The sequence below is a fragment of the Panicum virgatum genome, chromosome 2K (assembly GCF_016808335.1).
Source record: "Panicum virgatum strain AP13 chromosome 2K, P.virgatum_v5, whole genome shotgun sequence".
In the NCBI taxonomy this organism is placed as follows: domain Eukaryota; kingdom Viridiplantae; phylum Streptophyta; class Magnoliopsida; order Poales; family Poaceae; genus Panicum; species Panicum virgatum.
In genome coordinates, this window is record NC_053137.1 from 33,286,591 (window position 1) to 33,303,646 (window position 17,056).

The following is a 17,056-nucleotide window of genomic DNA, read 5'->3' on the forward strand; positions in this document are numbered from 1 at the left end:
CTTTGACTTTGAGTGAAGAAAGGTTGGTATTCGAGGCAGCGAATGGTGTTACGACTCCTGAAGAAGTTAGAGAACTTGTCTCTAGGGCCGCAGAGAGCATGTCTCTTAGCCCTGACTACTCGATTCGTCGTGCCCTTGACTTTGAGTAAACAAAGAAAGGTTGGTATTCGAGGTAACCGATTGTGTTACGACTCTGGAAGCTGTCTTGGACATTTGATCGCCTTCTTGTAGTTGGATCGCCTTGACTCCAACATTGTCGGGTGGTTTTGGGGCAGAGTGGTTTATTTTCCTCGTGGGGATTTATGTCCCTGATGCCGAGTACTGTTGGGCTATTGCGAGTACTTCCCCTGCGGTGTCTGGTAGTCGGTTGGTGGAAGCATAGGTGATAGCTTCTTTTTCACATTCGAAAGACCTCTGAAGGTCTCCGCAGAAGGTGAGGACTCCTGATTTTCCAGGCATCTTTAGCAGAAGATAGACGTAATAAGGAACTGCCATGAATTTGGCCAAGACTGGCCGTCTGAGTATGGCATGATATGAGGACTCGAAGTCGGCTACTTGAAACTTGATGAGCTCTGTTCGGTAGTTGTCTGGGGTACCGAAAGTGACCGGGAGCACCACAGTTCCAACTGGGAAAGAAGCGTTTCCTGGCATGATGATGTAGAAAGGTGCCTTGCTTGGTTTTAGTTTGTCGGAGATGTTGAGTCCCATCTTTGTAATTGTACTGATGAAGATGAGGTTCAGACCACTGACTCCATCGATGAGTACTCGAGTGAGGATCGAGCCTGCCACTACTGGGTCCAGAACGAGTGGAAATTTTCCAGGCTCGAAGAAGCTAGTCCACTGATCTTCCCTGGAGAAGGTTATGGGTACCTCACTATGCCTTAGTGGCTTCTGAATGGCTGGTTCCATCTTTATTATTTCCCGCCAAACCAATTTCTGGTTTCTCCTGTTGAAAGAAGAATCTCCTCCATAGATCATGTTGACCCTGTTGGCAGGTTGCTGGAATCCCATGGTTCCATCTTTATCGCCATCTTCGCCGTCTTGTTTGTCCTTCTTCTTTTTGTCCTCCACTATCTGACGCTCTTGGAGGGATTTGTGAAGGTTTATGCACTCGAGGATCGTATGCTTTCCTTTTGGATGTAAGGGGCAAGGTCTTGCAAGTAGTTTTTCGAAATTGTCTTGCTGATTTCCCTTCTTGCCCCGCTGGCCCCGATCCATCGTAGCCACAGTGTCTTCTGGCTTCTGCTTCTTATCAAAGTTACGCTGACCTTTATCTGATCGCAGATCTCCATTGCGTTTCTAGTTGTTATCGTCACGTCGGGGGAAGCGATCACGCTCTTGTTCTTCTTGGTCTGCCCATCCCAACATCATGTCCCAAAGTGCCATGACTGAACGGGGTCTGTTCCTTCCGAAGTCCCGGTACAACTGTTGCGTGGCGAGGCCATTATGAAAGCAATCGATCACATCGTTGTCTGCTATGTTGGCGATAGTAGCTCGTGTGTCGAAGAACCTCTTTATGTATGATCTCAAGGCTTCGCCGCGTTCCTGTTTGTAGAGTCGTAAGTCATGGCGAGTAGTTGGGCGATGAATGGAACCTTGAAAGTTGTCGATGAAGAGCTTTTTCAAATCTTCCCACGAGTGGATCGAGTCATGTCGTAGGCTTTCGAGCCATGTGAGGGGAGCAGATTCCAGAGCCATTGGAAAGTAAATGACTTCGGTCGAATTAGTCCCTCCTGCCACTTCGATAGCAGTCGAGTAAATCCGTAGCCATTGAAGGGGATCCTGTTTGCCATCGTACTTCTTTAAATTCAGCATGTTGACTGGGTTGAAACCGGTCGGGTACTCGGCGTAGTTTATATTCTGGCCGAAGGCTGAGAATCGATCGGTTTCATCTGTAGGGCGTCCATGACGCTTGGCATTGATGATGTCCCATGCGTCATTGGGATAGTGACCGTGACTTCTTGAAGGTCCGGCGTGATGGCTCTCGTCTTGATGCCTAGGCTGGCTACGCGGGTGATTGGCTTGATTTGCCTCCTGATTGTCTTTCTGTAGAGCAGGAGTCCGACTGTTATGGGAAACAGATGGAGCCGGGTTCTGTCTTCCAATTTGATGTAGGGCGTCACTGGTCAGGCGTTGAATTTCACGGATTTGGGGGGTATCCGGTAAGCCTTGCATTAATATGGTCGCTTCGGCTAGGTTAATCAATGGGCTGCAGAAAGCATTGTCGGCTGCTTTGTCAAAGTCTCATCGCAGATTTCGTGGTCCGTGCGGAGCCGGAGCACGCTGAGCTCGAGCAGTCGCGTTCTTTCTGCGAGTGGCGCGGCGGCGGTTATGTCGTCGCCGACTTTCTCTGTCTTGTTGGGATTCATCTTGCGGAGCATTAACTGATAGCTCATCGTCTGAAATCTAGCCCAGGTTTTCATTGGCGTATTGATCAGCCTAAGATCCAAGTGCACTTTCTTCTCTATGAAGTGAGACGTATACTTGTCTATCTGGAGTTGAGTGAGTTGTGTTGTAATCGACCAGAGCAGTGTCGCCAACTTCTTCTCCTCTAACTGGAGAGAGGGGTTGTTGACATTTCTTAGCGCAATCACTAGGAATGGTTAATCCTTAGCAACAGCGCCAGAAATGCCTATTGGCAGTCCTTAGTGCAATCACTAGAAATGAGGGTGCCGAACCCATCCTAGCAACTGCACACAACGGGTGCCACTCTCGTGGTATAATCAATATGATTACAGATGGATCCGCAAGCACACGGATATACTGTTGTAGCATTTCACCCGGAGAGTAAGGGTATCGTCATTTATTTGTGTCCCAAAGGACGGCAGCGGCAAAGGTATTGTATTCAACATTAACCATGACATTGTGCCTCAAGCAGTAGGCAATACTCTAACAGGGGTAAGTACAGATAAAGAATAAGCAAGGGTAATGCGACACAGCACACATCCACACTTTAAGAGGAAGGAATAAAGGAGAGAAACTATAAAACAAAGAACTATTCTATCCTACGTCAAGTCAGCTGGAGCTTAGGCTAGGTTAGGTGTCCTAGTGCTTCTATCCAAAGCTGGGGTCATATTAGATCATGGTTAGGACTGCAGGTGCCAGGAAAATGGGATAGCGGGGAGAAGGTCCCGCACCGGAGTACATCTAGTCCCGTTACCTCTTTGCATGAACTCCTACACCAAACCTGAATGTCGGGAAGTACGCTAAACGCAACACTGCTGTTACGCCGGATGGACAGGGCTGTCACCACCTGCCGTCAACCCTAGTCACACTATGGAGCACGGTCATATTCGAAGGATCCCGCATACCCGAGCACCACGCTCGAGTATGAAGTCACTACTCTAGTGCCCCCAGGTCTCCCGCCCTTCCGATGGACGAGTAAAACACTAGAGCAAGCCCGAAAGCATAACGAACCTCTATCCGTACTCGGATCGTCTGGCCTAACCAAGACCGTAGCATAACTTATGAACGATCTAAGCATGGATTGTTAAACTATCAAGATAGATTGTTAAACTATCAAGATAGTAAAGCAACCATGGCAAAACTCTATATTATGAATAGAAGTCTGACGAGTCGGATACAAAGCCATACCAGGAGCCGAGGATTGCTCAACGACCCCGAGGATGACTTGCTCGCTAAAGAGAACTAGCCAACCTCCACTACCTAGCTAAGAGAGCAAGAGAGAGGAGAGCCTTCTTGGAGAGAATGGAATGAAGTGTGTGTGTGTGTGTGTGTGTGTGTGTGAGGGGTGAGAGGGGCCCTATTTATACTAGTGGAGGTCGGTTTCCGCCAAATGCACATATGGAAGGTAATCAGAAGACTTGGGGCCGACTCCTCGAAATGCACCTGGACGGGAGGCCGGCTAGGTTCGGCCGACCCAGGGGGTCGGCCGGCCCCACCTGGCCGCCTCTCGTCCTTATCCTTCTCTGGCAGGCTGACATATGGGCCCTGGTATCTTTCTTTGTATGCATTATGCGGGGCGCGCCCGTCTGCTCTGCCAGATGGGCCCTCCTTGTAAGTGGGTGATGCCGGACGCGATATTCTGCGTAGTTGTATGGCGTCTGCTGCGTGTTTTCGTCTTATTCCGCTCCTGCTCATCTGAAATGTACGAAACTCGAAAACAACTATGGAGCAAGGTTAGTGATACAAATATGCGAGTAAGGCATGCAGTTTTCTTTTATTATTGAGTATAGTTGACAGGTGAAAATGGCACTTAAGCACCGTCAACAACTCCCCCAAGCTAGCCCTTTGCTCGTCCCGAGCAAAGTTTTAGACTTAGGTTATTGATCAGGAGTTGCTACAATGTCGCATTCTTGACTTATGCCCAAGGCACAACCGAGTGTTCTTACCTTTATTCTGAATAAGTTGGCCTTGTTCGCACCTTTTACCTTACTCCTGTGGGGCTTATAGCATCATCCTCATCTTTGGCGGTTGAGGATCAGAACGGCTTGTAGAGTACCACTTACCACTCCTTTGTTCAACCGTCAATCCGGAGGTTTTATAAAGTTTTTGAAAAGAAATTTGTAAGTTCCTTGGGTGATCTCTCGGATCACTCAAATGTGATTCATTCCTTACCAAGGCCATTTTTTATGCGCCTTTCTTTTTCCACCCTACTTCTAATGGCTTCTTTTTGGTGGATCTGTAGGTATGGAGGATATGATGGCAACCTTGCTTCTCATATTTCGCTAAGTCAAAGACCGGATCCAAAGGAGAAACAAGTCATAAGCCTTGATCAAGATGTGCAAGTGTGTGGATATTTTTGTGGATGATGGACGAGAACTCCTTTATATGAATTCTCTTTCCCTTGTAATGTTTTTGGTATGGGCTATATTTTCTTTTTCTCTCTTTTTTTTTGACACACCATGTGGGTGTGTGGCATACCTTCTTTGGGTATGCATCTTTTCTCTTTTTTTTGACATGCCTTGTGGGCATGTGGCATACCTTCTTTGGGTATGCATCTTTTATTTCTTTTTGTATAGCCCATACATTATGATGATAACATTGGAGAGAGGTAAACATGGCACATCTTGGAGTTTAATTTGTGGATGGATGGGGGATGTACTTGCTATCTTCCAGGTGTAGAAGTATAGCATGTGAGTGGACGTGTACGTGATCTTGATCATGGGCGTATGAAGTGATTCTCTCAAAGGGTCACAACAATTTGACAAAGCTCAATGAGAGGACAAGTTGCATATATGCAAAGGTTTTTTTCAAACTTGTAACTCATTTGGCTTTGGATGGGAATTGCATATCACCGAGGAACTTTATTTTATTTTTGTATTTTTGAAAAGAAATACTACGGATATCAAGCATCACATAGGAGAAGATCATAGCAACTCTTTTCAGCCATATCATAACCCATAACAACCTAGATTCGAATTCTGCTTTTCGCTACCCACAAGTTTCAAGCTTAAGGTTTGAACAATTTAGCCACCAAACTCAAAACTTAGGCAGAGCAAAAGGTTGTAACTACACATATGAAAGGAACTAATAGAGCAACTATTCATCATCTCAACAAGGAAAAACTACACATGCTTACTACACATACTAGAAAGCAAGTAAATATTTTTGGGTTTTTATGGGTTTTGCTAATTTTTATTTGATTTTAGTTATGCAAAATTTTATGGATTTTTAGAATTTTGCAAATTTTTGTTTGGTTTCATGCAAGGTTTTGGAAAGCGGTAAAGGTAGAATTTGATACAAGGTACCAATCATGGGGGTTCTTCCCCAAGCTAGCTTCAGGCTCACTGCTGCTGGTTGAGATTAAACCCGTCCCAACGGTAGTAGGCCCTCCACTCCTCTTGGGATTGCTGCTGTTGCTGCTCCAGGTTGCGGATCCTCTCACCTGTGTATCGCTGCCAGTTTTGAGTTGACTCGATGTGCTGGCCCAGCGACTCGTCGATGTTGGTGGTGCGCATGTTCAGCTCGCCCATCTACCGAGTCAGAGTGGCAAAACCTCTGGACGAAGCTGTTTGTCGCGGGGTCCGCTGGAGCTGGAACTGGTGGACCGGTGCCCTGAGGCCTGCCGTGCCCACTCGGTGGAGCTAGCACGCTGCCATGACGAACCTCCAGCCTCATATTGTTGTGGTTGAGGCTGAGGTTGCTGCTGCATGAACTCCTCCCTTCTGGCTCTGCTTCTTGTAACCCTGCCAGGAAGACCAGAAACACTATGCCGGCGGCTCTCCTCTTGTGGAACAAAAGGGATGGTTAGTGAACAGCAGTTATACAAATGATACCCCACATTTGGCAACGAGATTTTATTTGCATAACCAAGCGAAAAGAAAATCAAGGAGTCATCCGGGCCTTTCTTGAGCGTGTGGCCTTGAACCAAGTACGCCTCATCGATCATAACACGGGGCTCCTCAATGAAGGGAAAGGGGTTCCCATCTAAGATTCCCATGTTTGATGCGATGCGGGTAACCAAAGAAGTGCATTCAATAGGACCCGTCATCCGAAAGTTTGTGAGCCATTGCTTAACCATTGCTTGTGCAGGGGAGATTCGGATTTTCTTGACCATGGCGTATAATATCATCAACTCATCATTCCGCACTGGTCTTGGATCATCTCTTGAAAAGAGAGTGATAGCCACCCACTTGTGCATCAAACGAAGAGTCGGATTTTGAATGTCATTGCACCGAGGTGCAAACTTTCCATGAACAACTTAACCCGAAATCAAACCCCAAAACTCATGTCGATCAAAACCATGGCAAGCTTTTGCCAAGGAAATCGGCAAGCGCGCGCTAAAACCAAGGAGGTGACTGAAATTTCTCCAATTAAAATAGCGTTCAACTCCAAAAAGTCGAAAAGAAACACCATCGTCCACCTCCCGAAGAGTGCAAAGAAACTGGATGGTGAGGAGACGAGAACCATTCTCCTCAACAGGCACAAAACCATCCCATCCAACCACATGCCAAACACGAGCGAAGTCAACGTCCATACTTGTTTTTTCGAGAAGGTCCGGATCGAAGGCTCTGGTATGACCAAAGCTTCGATTCATGATCATGGCGTAGGCTTGATGCTCGCGATCATCTTGCAAGTCGAGGTATGGTGCATCATCTTCATCTATCTCCATGTCCTCGGCTTGCGGTTCTACAGCTTGCTCCTCGAACTGTTCTTCTTGTTCGTCTTGCTCATAATCCATTGTAGTCGGTGTTGGTGCAGGTTCGGGGGAATGATGAGAGCTCGACTCGCCCTGGGAACGGGACGAGCCCAACCTCGTCATCCTCTTGAGAGCTCCGGAAATTTTCCGACCTGCACCTCTCATGCTTGCAACAAGAACGAACAAGAACGAATGAGAACAACTCAATTCGGGTTACGTTAGTGAAATGAAAATGAAACTCTTACCCAAAAGTTGTTCCTCCAAATATGTGATCAATCTTGCAGCAAAGAAATGAGTGAGAGAGTGTTCTTGCAATCAAACTTGAGTCAAAATCCAAAGGAAACCCGAGCAAGAATGTGTGAGAGGGAGTGCGAGTGGAGAGAGTGAGCATGAGAGCTCATCACCCCTCTCTCGGCCTCTATTAAAAGGAATTTGGGCGAGTGCACCCGAGGAAGAGCCAGGCACAACGGTCAGGTAGCCGTTGGAGAAGGTGGGGCCCAGGAGCCGTTCATCCTGGGTCGGCCGACCTGAGGTGTCGGCCGGCCTCAGTGTGGGCCCCCTGGTGCCCCCCTTTGGCCAAATGCTTCCTCAACGATTATGAACTTTGAAAATATGGTGCACGGTCAAAAGTTTGCTCAAAAAGATGTCCAAATTATTTTTCCCAAAGGATTTTAAAACTCAGAAAATATTTTTGGTCTTTTTGTAAAAAGGGAAAAAATGCTAGAAAAATTCCAGCATGCAGAAAACAATTTTGAAAATTTCAAACATGCAGTGGAGAAAAACAAATAAGGTGCAAAGAAAATATTGAAAAGCAGATGAAACAAACATGAGATAAATTACCTTTGGCAAGGGTGCGTCGTTTAAAGTCCGACGTGCACGACTCCTCTTCGATTATGATTGAGCATCCGTCCTGGGAGGAGCAGCGATGGATTGCTGTGCTTTCTCCGCCTTTTTCATTCTTGATGAGGAGGGTTGACCTTGTAGAGTTATCTGGGCTGGTATTACCATCTCTTCATGATTACCCTCCTTTATGACTTCTTTTACGAGGCCGATCATGTTTTCCTTCTTTTGTGGTGTTACCACAACTTCTTGTATGCCTCGTGGATTTGTCCCAAACTTGATTTTGATCATAGAGCATTGCTCAACCTTGGGCTGAAATGGGAACCTTTCTTCCTTGCCATTGATATTGAAGAGGATTTCTCTGGCTCCAACATTGATTTGTGCCCCTGCAGTGCTTAGGAATGGTCTCCCTAGGATAAGTGGTGTATCCTTGGAAATGTCCATGTCCAGTACCACGAAGTCGATAGGGATGAAGTAGTCCCTGACTTTTACCGGTACGTCTTCTGCAATCCCCTCCGGATACCGTACCGAGGAGTCTGCCAGCTGGAGATGCATTAAAGTTGGCGTGAGGTGTGTGAAGTTTAGCTTGTCGTAGACAGCTTTTGGCATCACGCTAACGCTTGCTCCCAAGTCACACAAGGCACTGGCTGAAGTGTTGTGCCCCGATTGAACACGTGATTGTGGGGCATCCTGGATCTTTCTTCTTTTCCGGGGGTTGGTTGAGTATAGCTGCGCTACACTGTTTTGTAAGCTTGACAACCTTTGTGGTGGGCAGCGGCCGTTTGTTGTTAATGATGTCCTTGATATATCGGGCGTAGGTCGGCACATGCATAACGTCCAGTAGAGGGACGTTAACATGTATCTTCTGGATCATCTCAACAAAACGGGTGAATTGTTCATCCACAGTTGCCTTCTTGTTACGGGTGGGGAACGGCAAGAAATTGGTCTCAATGTAATCCTGTGGAGCCATTCCCTTTTCTGGTTCCCTGGTTTCTTCTTGATCTGTTGGTTGTTCTTCTTCCTGGGTTGCCGGTGCTTTTCCTGTATGGTTAGGGTGTGGTGGATCACGAGTGGACTTACCACCCCTCGTGGTCACCGCTTTAACATTCTCAGAGACAGGAACAGAAGCAGCTATTTGAGCAAGAAGAGATTCAACCTTTTTATTGAAACTTGACTAGTTTTTAAGAGTTGAAGACAAAGTTTCAAGCTTGACATTTAAACTTTCCAGGGATTTGTCATTGGCCAAAAGCTTTTTATTTATATTTTCATTGATTTTAACTTGGCCAAGAACAAGTTCTCTCAAGGGAGATTGGTTTGAATTGAAATTTGAATTAAAAGAAGAGTTGTAATTATTACCTCCCTGAAATGGTGGACGTGGATGGTTCCACCCCTGGCCTCCTTGTTGTGGACGGTACCTGTTGTTGTTGTTGTTGAGGTAGGCGCAGTCTTCACGTGTTTCGGGGCAGTCGTTCCCCGAGTGTCCATCATTGCCACAGACTTCGCATGTGAAGTGCGAACCCATGGCGTAGACGGGAGCCTGAGTCGGTTGTTTGCTCCCTTCCTCCATCTTCTTGATTAGGAGGTCCAGCTTCACGGCAATCATATCCGTCTCCTTGACGGTATGCGTGCCCTTGGTGCGGGGTTGGAGTCGTTCATCACTCCACCCCTGATTGGAGACCATCTTCTCGACCAATGCTTTGGATTTGGCTATGGTCAGGTCGAGGAAGGCTCCTCTAGCAGCGGCATCAATATTGGCTCGAGATGTCGTTGTGAGCCCGTTGTAGAAGCTTTGCAGGACGAGCCACTCGTCCATGACATGATGAGGACAGGCCAGGATGTATTCCTGCAGCCTCTCCCAAGCTTCTGGGATGGATTCCATCCCTATCTGCTGGAAACTTGAAATTCTCCCGCGCAGGGCATTTGTTTTGCCCAGCGGGAAGAATTTTGCGAGGAACGCCTTGGAGCATTTGGCCCAGGTGTCAATGCCCTTTTCTTTATAAAACTACTATTTCGCCTTCCCTAGGAGGGAAAAGGGAAACAGACGAAGCTTGACAATGTCAGCAGCGACACCCCGTATAACAACGGTGTCGCAGAGCTCCAGAAAATTCTGCAAATGTTCATTTGCGTCCTCATTTGGCTTGCCACAGAATGGGCTAGCCTGCACCATGTTGATGAGGCTTGATTTGAGCTCAAAGTTCACGTCCCCGACATTGATGTTGGGGTCAGTGGCCATATTGTCGGTGGAGGGGACGGAGAACTCGCGGAGAGTCTTTTCATCCATAGCCTCAAGTACGAGTGGTGGTTCCGAAATGGGTTCCTGTGCCGAGAGGATAGCGAGAGGAGGAACGACGCGAGGTCGTGCCCTTCTCACGAGCCTCTCTGAATTGTCTGTGTAGTTTTCCAGCAGGGAGAAACCAGTCATACACTGCCCCTGTCTTCTTTCAAATAAAAAATAAAAGAAGACATAAAGTGACATTAGCCTGAAAGAGTAAAGACTATATCCTGAGTACAAGGTCTAAGTTAATATTAGCATAATATCTTTGTTCACATGCCGTCCCCGACAACGGCGCTAGAAATGCTTGTTGACATTTCTTAGTGCAATCACTAGGAATGGTTAATCCTTAGCAACAGCGCCAGAAATGCCTGTTGGCAATCCTTAGTGCAATCACTAGAAATGAGGGCGCCGAACCCATCCTAGCAACTGCACCCAAGAGGTGCCACTCTCGTGGTATAATCAATACGATTACAGATGAATCCGCACGCGCACGGATATACCGTTGTAGCATTTCACCCGGAGAGTAAGGGTATAGTCATTTATTTGTGTCCCAAAGGACGGCAGTGGCAAAGGTATTATACTCAACATTAACCATGACATTGTGCCTCAAGCAATAGGCAATACTCTAACAGGGGTAAGTAGAGATAAAGAATAAGCAAGGGTAATGCGACACAGTATACATCCACACTCCAAGAGGAAGGAATAAAGGAGAGAAACTATAAAACAAAGAACTACTCTATCCTACGTCAAGTCAGCTGGAGCTTAGGCTAGGTTAGGTGTCCTAGTGCTTCTATCCAAAGCTGGGGTCATGTTAGATCATGGTTAGGACTGCAGGTGCCAGGAAAATGGGATAGCGGGGAGAAGGTCCCGCACCGGAGTACATCCAGTCATGTTACCTCTTTGCATGAACTCCTACACCGAACCTGAACGTCGGGGAGTACGCTAAACGCAACACCGCTGTTACGCCGGATAGACAGGGCTGTCACCACCTGCCGTCTACCCCAGTCACACCGTGGAGCATGGTCATATTCGAAGGATCCCGCATACCCGAGCACCACGCTCATGTATGAAGTCACTACTCTAGTGCCCCCAAGTCTCCCACCCTTCGGATGGACGAGTAAAACACTAGAGCAAGCCCGAAAGCACAACGAACCTCTATCCGTACCCAGATCATCTGGCCTAACCAAGATCGTCGCAGAACTTATGAACGATCTAAGCATGGATTGATAAACTATCAAGATAGTAAAGCAACCATGGCAAAACTCTATATTATGAATAGAAGTCTGACGAGTCAGATACAAAGCCATACCAGGAGCCGAGGATTGCTCAATGACCCTGAGGATGACTTGCTCGCTAAAGAGAACTAGCCTAGCTCCACTACCTAGCTAAGAGAGCAAGAGAGAGGAGAGCCTTCTTGGAGAGAATGGAATGAAGTGTGTGTGTGTGTGTGTGTGTGTGTGTGAGGGGTGAGAGGGGGCCCTATTTATACTAGTGGAGGTCGGTTCCTGCCAAATGCACGTATGGAAGGTAATCAGGAGACTTGGGGCTGACTCCTCCTCGAAATGCACCTGGACGGGAGGCCGGCCAGGTTCGGCCGACCCAGGGGGTCGGCCGGCCCCACCTGGCCGCCTCTCGTCCTTATCCTTCTCTGGCAGGCTGACATGTGGGCCCTGATATCTTTCCTTGTATGCATTATGCGTGGTGCGTCCATTTGCTCTGCCAGATGGCCCTCCTTGTAAGTGGGTGATGACGGACGCGATATTCTGCGTAGTTGTATGGCGTCTACTATGTGTTTTTGTCTTATTCCGCTCCTGTTCATCTGAAATGTACGAAACTCGAAAACAACTGTGGAGCAAGGTTAGTGATACAAATATGCGAGTAAGGCATGCATTTTTCCTTTATTATTGAGTATAGTTGACGGGTGAAAATGGCACTTAAGCACCGTCAACAGGGGTCTGCCTGACTGGTAGGGTAAGTCCCGTAGGCAAGCTACAAGCCGGGAGTTGCCGAACGCGCTGGTAGGTTCAGAGTCCTTCCAGTAGACTCGGCTTCGTGGCGTCACCAGGATGGTCAGGTTCGGGCAGTTGAGCGAGTCCGAGTTGAGGTCGAAGTCATCATCTGAGTCCTTGTAGGAGTCGAACTGGGGAGCAGTCTGAGTCCCAGTCAGATTATTTTTGGAGGAGCGGTTGAATTCCTCAATCCGAGAGGGAAAGGAGTCGAAGTCGTGTCCGATAAGGACAAGCTTTCGATTTCTTCTGCGATTCCAGGAAGAAGTATTTCGTCGGAAGTGGTTTTGCCGAGTTGTTCTTGCTGGGGTGTTTTCGTGCTTGCGGGGTCCATGAGCCGAAAATGAAGGTGGTTCTGGCGTTAATCGCCGGGAAGCTGAAGTCGAAGGATGCCATCGAATTCTTCTGTTGATCTTTGGAGAGAGGCCCCACGGTGGCCGCCAGCTGTCAGTGTTTTACCGTCGGGTTCTCCAAGAGGTATCCCGAGGAGACTGGTTGTAGGCAGGGACTCACCGAGATCAGAACGCAATGGTGCAAGGAACACAAAGATTTAGACAGGTTCAGGCCGCCGGAGCGTGATACCCTATGTCCTGTGTGGTGGTTTGTATTCCCTTAGGTGTCCCTGTCCGCCCTTATATATTTTGGGGGGACCGGGTTACATGAAAAGTTCTAGCCGAGCACATTTAGAGTTCTACTCCGAGTGGGTCGGGTAGTTCCCTTGTACTCTGGCTGGTTCTACTGTTGTACGAGTAGATACAAGGCAACGAGGGATAGTCCATGCACTACCCCTTATTTCAGAACATTCTATGCCTATGAGCAATGCCGTGGCCCCGGGTCTGACAGTAAATCAAATAAAAAAAAGAAAAAGCCCGCGGACAGGCCCGCTAAGAATATACATGGGCCCGCTGAGCCCATCCACGGGGGAGGCTGCCACCTCCGCTCGCTCCGCCGCCGGGCAGGCTGAATCTGGGGCGCCGCCCTGCACCGCTGCTGGATCCGGCCCCGCAACCGCCGGATCCAGCCCCGCTGCGCCCGAGCCATCCACCACGATCGCGGAGCTGAAGGAAAGGGAAGGATCTGAGCATCTATCGTCGTGGATCGAGAGAGGAGAGAGAGAGAGAGGATGAGGGGCATACCTCGTTGTGGAGGAGCTCGCCAGGCCATCGGGCCGCCAAACCGTCGCGCCATGGGAGAGAGGGGAGAGGAGGAAAGGGGTACCGCCCACCGGGCCGCCAAGCCGCCGTGCCATGGGGGCTCACCGGCCCCCGCGCTCGCCACCCCGCGCGCTCGCGAGCTCCAGCGGCGAGAGGGAGGGCGGCGGTCGTGGCTCACTGGCCCCCGCGCGCGCCGCCGAGAACAAAGCTCCCACCCCGGCGCCGCTGAGGGCGCACCGAGGCCGCCGCCGCCGGGAGACCTTGGAAGGGAGGGAGGAGAGAGCCAGGAAGAGGAGGGAGGGAGGAGAGGCGCCCGCCGCCGCTGGTTGGCTGCGCGGGGGGGAGGTTGGAAGGGAAGTTGTGATTTAAGGTTTGCATCTTGGTTTTATATGTCAGATTTCTAGTGGGTTCGAGTGGGCTGGTATGGGCTGGGCGTTTGTGCCCAATTTACTGAGGCGGTTGATTTACGATGTCTGCCTCGGTTAATATATTAACCGAGGCGTTTAGTTTAAAGCAACCGCCTCGGTTAATATACATTTTACGTGTGACCGCCTTGGTTAATCGATTTTGCGAGGCGGTTTTCTATAACCACCTCGGTTAATAAAACGTGACCGCTTCGGTTAATCCTGGCCATTAACAAAGGCGGTTATTTTTTTCTGCCCGCCTCCAAGCCGTTTTGAAAGCACCTCGGTAAATTATTTTTTGTAGTAGTGTCACTTGCTTTGATCGATATTTCTCCCCATTTGGAATCAAATCACCTAAAAAAGACCTTGCAAAAACAATATAATTCAAAGAGAAAAGTTAGTATTCTAGGGAGTTAGTTCTATAGATCATGATCCAATTGTATGATATCAATGAAGATACAACTTGTTAATTATTAAGTTGGATCACAAAAACATGAAACTAATATGACATGAGCTAACCTTTATACAAAATATGTGCACAAAAAGATAATGTAAAAATCAAGTGCACAAGTAAATATTTGAATAGGAAAGCTTAGATCATGTCATGCACGGAGATAGCTCTAAAAGATCAAAGAACTGACAATGATACCATGGAAAGAGTTAGAACCTTGCATACCTCTGGGTGTTTTAGTTAAGTTACCTTAAATGTACCAATTGAAAGTGACTTAAGTAGAGCCGATTGAAAGATTTTGAGTGATGTGCACTTGGTATGCCAAGGCAACCAAATCTATGAACTTAGATATGAATATTTAAATTTAATAGAGCATGACTCAATATGCACGAAGGCACACTCATTTCTCTAATTCACTACAAGAAACTATTTAATCTGTGACGGATTTTTCATGACATTTTTAGAGAACGTCATATATTCACTGTTATGGATACCAAGCCCAATAAACCGTGACGTTTAATCAATTTTGTCAAAGTTCGGCCTAGAATACTATGACATTTAAACAAATCCGTCATGGATAACAAAGTAAAAATCGTCATGTTCCCTATGGGATAAATAGAAGAAAATTAAAAAAAATTAAAAAACTTTTTTGCACAACTGCTAAGGTAAAACTATTTTTGCTAAAACATTGAAGACCAAAAAAATATATCTGGACGCTAAAAAAAATATTCTGGACACTAAATGAAATATGGTTGCTGAAATAATGTTGGAGACAAAAAAAAATAAGCCAAAAAAATTTGTGTGGCCAAGATTCAAACTCAAGACCACACAACCTCCAATAGCACTACCACTACACCAAGTGTATGGGTTAACTGATGCTAACAAATACAATTCATATTTACGATCTCGTGTATGTTTCTGACAAGTCAGCTAGCCCCACCACAAAATGACAAAATGTTGCGGAGGTGGGGTTCGAATGATGCACTGCTGAACATGAGGGCTTAGGGTGAACTAGGCCTTGTTTGGTTGGTGCTAGAAATCTAGCACCAATAAATAGTAAACAACTTTGACTGTTAATTATAGTGTTAAATAAAGTCAGTTTACAAAACCAACTTCAGAACCCCGCGCTAGTGACCCTGAAGAATCTAATGAGGCCTCTGACCGCGCGATTAGAGGATGGTTACTGTAGCATCAATTTAGTAAATCATCGATTAATTACCGTCATTAGATTCGTCGCGAAAAGTTACACCCATCCCTAAAAAGGTTTTGCAATTTGACTTCATTTAGTACTTCATGCATGCGAGATTCTTTTTTCGGGAAGTGTGCGTGCTAGAAAACTAACAAGGCCTAGTCTACCACCAGACAACTTCCTCATTTGTGTCAAACTTTGTTATTTTATTTTTATTATTTTAAATTGGCCGCACTTCAACTAGCACCCCACTAAAATGATCCAAAATAAGATGCGGCATAAAGGATTCAAACCCTGCACCATTAGGCTTAGAATGAAGCACATAAACCACCAGGCTATGTCCTCAATTGTGCCATGGCTTATTATTTAATCAATATGATTACAAAGTTCACACACCACCGCACGGGACCCACTTCCTCCACATGGTAGTGTCTAATAGGCTGAGCCATGTTGCCATGGATTGGCATTTCAGAATCCGCGTGAGAGCATTTTGGCCAATTCCGATGCGCCACGTGGCGGAGATTAAATGGAAAAAAATGGAGCACAAGTGTTGTAAGTGACATTTGAACCAGTAGTGACCTTCCCTTCACCGAGATTTAAGGTGGACCACTAGGCTAGATGTGGGTTTTGTTATTTCAAACAGAAGAAAGATTCATATATAAATTAAAGTTTGGTCAACTGATTAAGACGAAGAACATCGGAATTGTTGATCTTTTTTTTCAATCTAAAATTAAAACTTGTATATACTATTTCTCTATCATAAGAACTCCAAATTTGATGGTTCTTTTTGTTTTCTAAAATCACGATCTTTCATCTGGTTGTGTTTGTTTGTATGTTAAATGCTATTTTAGATCTTTTTTATATTGTTCGTTTTCTTCCATCATGTACAAAATAGGAAAACCATATTTTTTATAACAATTTCTAATGTAACTCCATATTTTCTAATACTAAGGTAAACGAAATGTCGTGTCCGAGTTTAAAAAATATTATAAGATAAGCAAGCTTCAAAGTTTGAATTGAGTTATAGGAAACTATATGTGAGATGCATTAATTTGTGAACAATGTATACTGTCACTTTATTAAAATTATATGAAACTTTTTTTACAAGCATATATGGACCTAAATGTAATGGCATATCAATTTTTAGAATTTCCTGACCGAATTTAGATATTATTATTTTTATTTCAATAAATTTGTACATAGTAGTTTGAATTATCCCTAACAAACATTTGAATCGTTCATCTATTTTTTTAAAGATGTGGACCAAAATTGTATATGTTTGCTTAAATATACTTTTTTGAGATTTTTTATATTATCCGAGATACTTGTAGTTAAATTGTAATTACTTTCGACAAGTATGCAGAAATTTATTTAAATTTGATGGAATTTGTTCTCAAAACTACGTTTGTTTTTTTTAAACAAAACTTCTTTTGTCACGGTGGCCGTTCGACCTAGAGTCCTCGGTTCCACGCAGTCGTGCTCGTGCAGCTGCAGGGTGCTTTTTGCTTGAGGGCTTTGGATGACATAAGTGAATTTTTTTCAAAAAAGACAATACATGTATGGAGTATTAAACGAAGTTTATTTGCAAAAATTTTTTACGAATGGGTGTAATTTTTCGAGACGAATCTAATGAGA

At 46.0% G+C, this 17,056-nt stretch overlaps 1 non-coding gene across 1 annotated transcript; it reads left to right on the top strand.

The window, feature by feature from the left end:
* Positions 1 to 9,753: 9,753 nt before the first annotated feature.
* LOC120696324 lies at positions 9,754 to 9,862 on the top strand. Its single transcript, XR_005684101.1, has one exon. It is a non-coding gene; the product is annotated as a small nucleolar RNA R71 (small nucleolar RNA).
* The last annotated feature ends 7,194 nt before the right edge of the window (positions 9,863 to 17,056 follow it).